The sequence below is a fragment of the Engraulis encrasicolus genome, chromosome 13 (genome assembly GCF_034702125.1).
Source record: "Engraulis encrasicolus isolate BLACKSEA-1 chromosome 13, IST_EnEncr_1.0, whole genome shotgun sequence".
Lineage (NCBI taxonomy): Eukaryota > Metazoa > Chordata > Actinopteri > Clupeiformes > Engraulidae > Engraulis > Engraulis encrasicolus.
In genome coordinates this window covers 51,110,697-51,120,696 of record NC_085869.1, presented here as the reverse complement: position 1 = coordinate 51,120,696, position 10,000 = coordinate 51,110,697, and the positions used below count along the sequence as shown (strand labels likewise).

Sequence of the window (10,000 nt, the reverse complement as noted above, 5' to 3'; positions counted from 1 at the left end):
CCATAAATGGTCTTATTGGAACATGTTTCTTCCCAGATCTCAAAGTAACATTCAGTTACAGAAGAGAGGGAAAATATCTGAGAAATAGTAAAAAAAATAAAATAAAAAAAAGATTCAAGGCACAAAGACTCCATTCTGTAAATCAGTTGTTCCGAAACTGGGGTTCTTAAAGGTGCTGCTGGGCAGGGGACAGAGAGATGATTTTGCATGATATAACCAGTCCATAAATTGGTTAGTATCGTAACTATTCTAACTATAACTATAACCTATAACTAGTAACTATATAGTAATTTGTATGCATCATGTTCCTCATGTTCATGTAAATTTGTTTATCTTGGTCTCTTCAGATCACATGACATGGTTCCAGTGATCCATATCCCTGGTCTGTTCATCTCTCTTGAGACCAAGATAAACAAATTTGCTTTAGATGGTGTCAAGCATGTGTGCTGGTAAACAAGTGAGTTAAAAAAAAAAAATGTGTCCTCTCAATAGCCAAGCATGGTAGAGGGACTGACATTGTTTGGGGATGCATGAATGCTGTCAACATTGGCAATGTGAAATACACCTAAAAGAAACATGCATGTCAACATGCACTGTGACTACTGAAGCAGATCATGATATTCTCCATAGGATTGCGTTCAAATCTCACACCAATCTATTTAAGCCAGATGCACACTCAAAATGTAAAGTTCAATGCAAAGAAAGGTTGAAACGCACACTGATGACCTCTCTTTTAATTCCTTTTCATTTTGAGACGATTCGAGTCAACACAGCCAGCCCCTTCTCTACACTGTAAAACCTTATAAGTTGAGTTTACTTACAAAAACCCAGAAAAGTGGTTGCCCTAGAAAAACTAAGTAATTATGAATGATTAAACTTACAATCTTTTGTGACCTCAACTGTTGTATATACTCATTATATGTAAAAGTTTAAGTTAAATGTACTTAAGTCCAAATTGATTAAACCTACCATCTTCCACAGTAGTAACTGTTATCTATAGTTATTGTATGCAAAATTCCCAGTTTAATGTACTAAATTCCCAGTCGATTAAACCACACCACAGTTAGTTACTGTCACCCTACCCACACTACCATGATCCCGCCCCTCCATTCATCACCACAAAAGAGGTAGCTACCATGTTATTGTGGCACCTCCCATTCCTCACCATGACTGAGACAACTGTGGCATGGAACCAGTCCATCACACTGCTCTCTTATATTAATAGACCAAACTATCCATAACCACTGAGAAATTCAAGTTTCTGCAGTATGTGCAATATTATTACCATTTAATTATTGTAATCTCCTGGATGATAGTACATTAACCAGTGTGCATAGAATACTCTAGTTGAGCATAATTAGACAATCCTGAAATGTCAAGTAAGCAACACACCAAAAAGGATACCTGCTACCACAATACTCACTACCAACTAAATACCTAGCCAGCCAACAAACCAGTCCACCAGCCAACCAAAAGAGTCAGTTGTCAGCTAGCCAGCCAAAGAGCTGGCTAACCAACTAACACTCAGTTAGTCAGCCAACTAACCAACAAACAAGTCAGTTGTATGGCTAGCCAGCTAACAAACCAGCCATACAGTCAACCAAAAGAGTCAGTTAGCCAGCCAACCAGCTGGCCAACAAACAGTCAGTTGGTCGGTCAGTTAGCTCACTAACCAACAAGCCGGACAGAGAGCCAGCGAACCAGTCATTTAGGCAAGCAACTCAAGCATTGTGACAGTCTGAGTTTTTATAGAGGTGAAAGTTAACCATGTGACCAGAGTAATCAGGCATGTGGCAGCTGCAGGTAGTAATTCAATGAACTTGTAACAGTCCTATGTACTCAAGTGAGGGCAGGTACTAATTGACAGGTTGATTGGGCACTACCATTGTTCCTGGTTGATGGTAGGCAATGTCAATTATGTCATGCAGCATTTGACTTTCAATTGTGCAATGGCAATTCACAAGATAGCCTAATTTTACTAGGTGGCAATATTCTGATTTAAAATTGGATGCTGCAGCGTGGCCATATTGTCAGTTGAAATTTGAAACGATCTGTTAACATGAAACACACTGCAGGAATACATTCAACTGCCCACATCTGGGTAGAGGCCAGTTGGTGCAGCCTGAAGAAAAAGAGGCGGGGTCATAACCAAAACTTATGAATTTAATCCATTCAACTAAAATATATTCATCTGAACAACTATTTCCTCAAATAAGTTGTCAATACTCAGTATTCTTCAGAAATGCCATCAAACTTCTATTTTTTAGTGCATTTTAATTAGTCTTGGTAAGTACATTTGATGTCTGGGTTTACAGTGTACCGGATTTTAATCTGGGGTGTACTCACTTTTGTGAGTACATGTTCAAACATTAATGGCTGTATTTTGTTTTTTTCTGAGTGAATAAGAAATTTAAGTGGTGAAATACAGTATGTTGTTAAAAGGTCACTAATCATTGTGTGAAAGTGAAACTTCTGTAATGCTTTCCTATGAAAAGATATACTTACAAATCTGCAAAAACTGTGAGGGGTGTACTCACTTACGTGATATACTGTATGCTAATTAAAGGAAAGTGTGTGTGTGTGTGCGTGCGTGCGTGCGTGTGTGTGTGTGTGTGAGAGAGAGAGAGAGAGAGAGAGAGAGAGAGAGAGAGAGAGAGAGAGAGAGAGAGAGAGAGAGAGTGTAGGCGCGAGTACATGTGTCCCTCCCAGAGGGTTGGTGTTTTCCTCATCTGCCCACCAACAAAGAATGGCCTCCCTTAACATTCTCAGTCTTTCCTGCTACCGCCTGAGAGAACCCACAGTGCCTTTTTCCCTTTTTGTTTTAGTTTATTTTCTTTGCATTTTTTGGTATTTTCTGGTTTTTATGTACATGTAAAATTGGCTTGTGGCAGCAGACACTCTCTCTCTCTCTCTCTCTCTCTCTCTCTCTCTCTCTCTCTCTCTCTCTCTCTCTCTCACACACACACACACACACACTCACACACACACACACACACACACACACACACACACACACACACACAAACACACACACACACACACACACACACACACACACACACACACACACACACACACACACACACACACACTTTCTCTCTCTGCCCCCTCCTATGTAAATGCACTGGCATGTGAATCACTGTGCCTACTCCTCGCTGTGTGCCTCTTGGTTATTAGCCGGCTTAATGCAAAAGAGCATAACCACCAACACAAAAACATACACGGAAGCCAGGGGAGCTATAACCGAATCCTCCATCCCCCTCCAGACCGATCAAGTCTGTGGTAAATCCTCCCTTCATGGAGTAGCCTAGCCCAGTGCAGTAAACAAATCATAGTCGATAGGAGTGAAAAAACAGCCTCTGCTTGCAAAAATGTTGCCCATTTGGGCTCTTAGCATGTATTCTCTTGTTGCTTCCTATTACAGAATGTCCATTAGCTAGACTCGGATCAAGTCTGGCTACATTAGGGTCTTATTTGTGAACAGTAAGCATGGCCAGATAAAAAATGTGACTGATTGACCTCTGCTTGCTCCAAAGTTGCTCATTTCACTCCCAGCCTGTACACAGTAAAAAAACCTGGTGAATCAACACTTCAATTTATCATCACCTATAATACACTGTGACTGTAATTTTCTTGTTAATATGTATTATATTATCTGCATTAGTTCAATGGGTTTAGGAATGTACCAACTGCACAGAAAAAAATTGTGCCCATATCAGGGTGGCCTTAGATGGAATCTATGGGAATATAAGGGGACTTGTCATGGTTAAGTTTGGAAACAGTTCTAGAGTGTATATGGTTCCAGAGTAATCTTTAGCTGTTGAATGAACACTGCATTATAACTGTATATTCTGGTGTTGTTTCATGGTGTCTATCAGTTAGTTGACTATCAGTTAACTGACATATGCTTGCAACAATGTTTTCCCCATTTTGTCACCTTGCTATGCGAACCCAATGCCCCCCTGGCCTAATCAAGTCTGAGTACATTCTCCTTTGAGGAGTCACACAGTGCAGGAAGCAAATGGCTAAACAGAAGCAACCACTGAATTCAACAGGGTTTCCATGGTCACCGTTTTTTCTGTTGTTGTCATTGGCTATTACCTTTTAGCTAGAATCAAACCCAATGCCCCCTGGAATGGCAAGTCTGAGTGCATTCTCCTTTGAGAAGTTTCACACTGCAGTGAGCAAATGGTCCAAAGCAGAGTGCTTGCAATGCTGCCCTTTTTCTCAAAGTTTCTAACACTGTACTTGTTGTTGTTGATATTTGCCATTGCAGACTGCCCCTCATTAGCTAATCGTACCCAATGCCCCCATTCGGGAAATCTGGGAAAATAGTCCTTCCTGGACCACCACACTGTAGTAAGAAAATGCCCAAAACAGAATAGTGATTGAACAACCTCACCCTGCCACAACCACATTCTCCATTTTGCTCACAGTCTCTTCCCCCATAGTTGTTGGCCTCTACAGTGCAGACTCCCCTTCATTAGCTGAAAGAAGCAAATGTCTCCTGAGCGTGTCTGGGTAAATTCTTCGAAAAGGAGGAGTAATGGAACAACCTCTGCTACCACAATGCTTGCTGAGTTGCACAGCCATATGGTCTAATGGTTAGGCAGTCGGTCCTGGGATCAGAAAAATGTAGGTTCAAACCCCACACCATCTTAAGTGCCCAAGACCAACACCTACGTAATCTGGAATTGCTCTATGCTCTAAATTCCCTTAAGCTTAATATGATGTGATGTTGCAAACACCTACTTTAAAGTGAAAGCCCATTGGGAAACTCCAACTCCCATTGTCATTGTGACACAGCACTCCACAGCACACAAGTGAACACTGCACACTGCACACAACGAAATTGCATTTTTTATGCCTCACCCGTGCAAGGGGGCAGCCCTCAGTGGCGCCCCATGGGGAGCAGTGCGGTGGGACGGTACCATGCTCAGGGTACCTCAGTCATGGAGGAGGATGGGGGAGAGCACTGGTTGATTACTCCCCCCACCAACCTGGCGGGTCGGGAGTCGAACCGGCAACCTCTCGGATGCAAGTCTGACGCCCTAACCGCTCACCCATGACTGCCCAACTTATCATTGTTTACCAGTGCAGTGTGTCCATCATGAGCTTGGTGTACCACACTTTATTTAATTTCTTTTTTGGATTTTGTCTAAACAGTCTGGTAACTTTAATTCTTATGGCAATCTGCTTCCTCCTGATGAATATAGAGTTTCTAATTTCTCAATATTTTAATCAAATTTGCACCAGTACTTCAATGCAGAATTTATTCTACACTTTACTACTGCTCTATACTTCTTATCCATCTTCAGCAACATACAGTATATGTGTTTTAAATTCTTTGATGAAATACAATCTTGACTGCTGCAGTGCCTCAGTATACTGAGACAGACATCTATTTTGTAATTCAGTCTTTAAGTTTACATAGTGATGTCAGTATTGCTCACAGAAGAATTAGCACCTTCTGGTTGGAACTGAATAGTAAATAGATTTTCACAGACAGACAAGACCTACGTGAATAGAAATGACAAGTTATCCACAGTGTGATTTAGTAGGCCTACCAATTATCAGAAAATAGAAGCAGCAATCAGATGCAGCAGCTTAAATAAGACTGTGGACGGGTCAACGGAGGGCTCTTCAACCACTGAGCTTAGTATTTTTTTTAAGATTCAAAAAGGAGGTGGATGTTGGAGTCTAAAGGTACTTTTTGATACATACTTTCAAGATTTTTTTTCTCTCAGTATTTAAATATTCGTTTTGGCAACTCATCAATTTCTAAGAGGGTGAATGGTGGGTGAATAGCCTTTAAGGGCCATTCTGAATTAATTCTTCTGTCTACGTTGTTGAAATGTGACAACTCTGCTTCTAGGGGGATTGAAGACATTTTTTACGTTGCATTGCATTTGGCAGATGCTTTATAACCAAAGCCACTTACAAACGAGGACATAATCATAGCCAACATCATTAGCAGATACAAGTGCACAGGAAAAATACAGAACAACAAGTGCAGATGCAAAGAAGGGTTAGTTTAAAGCAGGGGTCCCCAAACTAAGGCCCGGGGGCCGGATGCGGCCCGCCACGCTCCTTTGACCGGCCCTCCACCTCTCTGCACCTCACCATTTGAACTGGCCCAAAGGAGCAATCCTCACAGTTTATCAACAGCCTTCCTACAGTTTAATTTTCACTAACCTAGTGTGAATCACCAGAAGTTTGCTGTCTTGATAGTTTCTCATCTCACTGTAATATACACAGGCCTACCATTTCTATTGTATCACTCATAAACTGTCAATCACCATATTTTTCTAACCTTTCCAGCAAACTACAATTCCAATTTCCTTTGGGGAAAATATTTGGAGTAGGCCTATGTTAAGAATCTTTTAAATGTAAACAAGAGCTGCCCCCATTAGAATAACTCAGATCTCAGAAAGGACTGACCCGAAAAATGCAGCATTACCAGGTACTGACAGGTCAAGGTAGTGTGAGCGATACAACAGCATATTGAAATGGCAGAAGTCGTCCTTTAAATTAAAGTAGAGTATGTACACACACACACACATACACATCATATCAAGCGTCTGGCTGGCACCTCAAGCATTAGTGCAGTAGATAGTCACGGAAGAGGAGAGTCTTTACTTGCTTCTTAGTCTTGCTGCCTCTGGGAGAACCACTGAGGAACAACAACAGAGAACAGTCTTGACTGGGAGTAGAGCGAGCAGGTGGCAGAGCCAGACGGCTTGTACTGTAGGAACGCTGTTCTCTTCCAGCAACATAAGTGGTTTTGAAGGCAAGGGTCAAGGCCTGGTGCTTGATTCGGGCGGCGGTAGACAAAATCTATTCAGTGCTGCTTAAACACTTGCTTAAAAACTCAGCAAGTGACTTCCACTAAAATCCACCCAACTTTCTATCTAGGTGGTAAGCGCACTGAAGCTAAACGTTTATGTTGTATGAAGTGTGTGATGATGCTAATTAATCAATGCATGAATGGTTGTTGTACTGTTGTGTGATGAAAATTGCATAGATAGGGAAACAGTCTACACTGAATGCAAACCATCTACATTACAAACAGAGGGGTATCCATGAGGTTATAATAGGCCTATTGGTAATAGAGTCTGTCTTCATGACCTTGTCAGTGAGTGGCTATCAGGTCCACAGTCTTTCCAATACAATGTTCGTTGGAGGCCATATTTAACAATCTTCAATAAATATCTGCGACAAAAACAGATGTCTTGGCATGTGGCACTCTGTTTTGGTTTCTTGTTTCATGTAAAAAAAATCTTCAGTACAACTGAACACACACTCTCCCTGTGTCTGATTAAATAACCAGCGCATGTCACTGTTGTCTAACCCTAACATCTGCTGCTGGGATTCACTGATGAATGGAGGCTCAGTGGAATGGAATCATTGGACTGACTGTGACAGAAGCAAAAGTTTAATGACCAGAGAATGAAAAAAAGAAACCATGATGCATCCTACCGAGCGTCCAGAAAACAGACATTATAGAGCACTAATTTGATGCCGCTCACTCAGAAAAATTCTTTAAAAAAAAATGCTACACCAATTCAGACGGCTGCAACAAACAAAATCAATGGTGCAGCAGGGGAGCAAAGATAAAAGGCAAACAAACAATGAAAAAGGGAAAAAAAACTTTTTACATGGAAAAAAAATAACCATAGATTAGCGTTTTCAAAATACGTATTCATGCCTTCTGGATATGTTCTCTGCAGGTGCCAAGCGTGCATTCTACATTATCCCTGCATCTAAAAGCCAGAAAAGTCTTCCTGTGCAAAAAAAACCCCGTAAAATAAAATAAAATAAATAAATAAATACGTGCACTCATCCCTGCAGCTCTCATAAATAAAAAACAGCATACATAATCAGATATTTATCTCCCCTCTCCTCCCATCTCCATGGTTTCGCTACACTCCTCCTTACTTTTCCCTGCCCAACCTTCCCATGAGTGTGTGTGTGGGTGTGAGGAGGAGGAGGAGGAGGAGGAGGAAGAAAATCACTAGTTGCTCTACCCTTGTGCAACAGGCTGAATAACAGGCAGTTGTATGGATGTGCAAGTGGTTTTCGTGTACCACTACTGTGTTTTTAGGCAATGACTGCCCTTAGCTACTGCATAAAATGCATAGTTAATATGTTGCTGTGTCATTGGGACTTTGTAGAGCAGATATTGTACAGTGTACACATGAGCACAACTGAGCATAGCACACGCACACTCACACACACACACACACACACACACACACACTGAGAGAGAGAGAGAGAGAGAGAGAGAGAGAGAGAGAGAGAGAGAGAGAGAGAGAGAGAGAGAGAGAGAGAGAGAGAGAGAGAGAGAGAGAGAGAGAGAGAGAGAGAGAGAGAGAGAGAGAGAGAGATTTCCACGAGTGGGAAGAGAGAATGAGAGATGAGCATGTGCTTGTTTCTGGAGGTGGAGAGTGATGAGGTGGAGGAAGAGGAGGGAAGGGGGCAGGGCACGGGGATGCCTAAGGAGGAAGAGTACCTCACTGGGAATTAGAGGAATTATTTGGTCTGCTTTTCAATTTAAATGCAAATGCAGAGAAGAGAGAGAAGTGCCCGAGACAGTGGAACGGCTGAGAAACAGAACAGGGAAGAATGGAAATGGAGAGAGAGAGAGAGAGAGAGAGAGAGAGAGAGAGAGAGAGAGAGAGAGAGAGAGAGAGAGAGAGAGAGAGAGAGAGAGAGAGAGAGAGAGGGGGTTAAAAAAGAAAAAGAGGAAGCACAGGAAGTGAAAAGAGGGGTAATGACAAAGCAAGTCACATTTGACTCAAAGCCACCTGAAATGAAGTGATCTGCTGTCTGCGGTATGAACTCTTAACAAGTTTATTGAAGACTATGCCAATACTATTAGTGATGTACTGCTGCACGTGTGTGTGAATGTGTGTGTGTGAGTGTGTGAGCGCTTACGTGCATGTATGCGTGTGTGCGTGCATGTGTTCTTACCAGGACCTTTGCTGCTGTAGCACGGCTGACCCTGTATCCTGCTGGTATTGTCCTACATGGCCACATTGGCCTGCCCCCTCCCCACTCCCTAAAAACAGCTGCACCTTGCATCTTTATGGATAGGTTCATCATTGCTTGGTGTTGAGTAAGCAGTAAGACAAAAGACAGAATATAGGCGATTTAGATTCTGCAGAAAGACTTGGCAGTGTGTTTGTGTGTGTGTCTATGCCTGTGTGTGCGTGCGTGCGTGCGTGCGTGCATGCGTGCGTGCGTGCGTGCGTGCATGCGTGCGTGCGTGCGTGCGTGCATGTGTGCGTGTACCTGCGTGTGTGTGTGTGTGTGTGTGTGTTATTTTTGAGGCAACCATTTTGGTCTGGTTATGTTTGCTTGTGTACTGTATAGGCATGAGGCATGCATCCCAATACCCATCAATAACCACTGATCAGGGGAAACCAACCTCATCACCTGTCGCCATGGCCGTAACTAGTATTGAGGACACAGAGGTCACGTCCTCTGTATTTTTTTTCAGTAATGTAAAATTTATCTATGATGAAAATCGATACAGTATATGATCAACAATGATAAATTCAGTCTGTATACGCCATCCCCATTTTTCCTCAAGGCAGTGATTAATGAAAACAAACTGAAGTGTTTGAAGAACTGTAAATGTACAGTATACAGTACAGCACACAGTATTTGACCTCGGTATTTGAAAATGTCTGGTTACGACCCTGCCTGTCGCTATGCACAAAAGCAGGAAGTACCACCCAGGTGTTACACAGAAAGATGGAAGTCCACTCATCTAGTCTGTCACTCATTCTCTCCCTCCCCTCCCCACTGTTCTCTTTTATTCCCGCCACCCAATTCCTTTCCTCCAGTAGTTCCTCCATCTCCATCTGCATAATGGAATGGACTGGCTTCATTTTGGGAGTCGATTCATTCTGGGTGGGACAAAAGAGAAAAATGCATCCATTTCATAATCGGTGTTGCCATGGTTCTGAGAAGCCTTGTCTTGGGCCTCTGCTAA

General features: G+C 42.3%; 1 protein-coding gene across 1 annotated transcript in view; it reads left to right on the top strand.

The window, feature by feature from the left end:
* Positions 1-10,000, top strand: part of LOC134461856 (NALCN channel auxiliary factor 1) — a 208,443-nt gene that overhangs the window by 134,338 nt on the left and 64,105 nt on the right. The gene's annotated exons all lie outside the window — the stretch shown is intronic.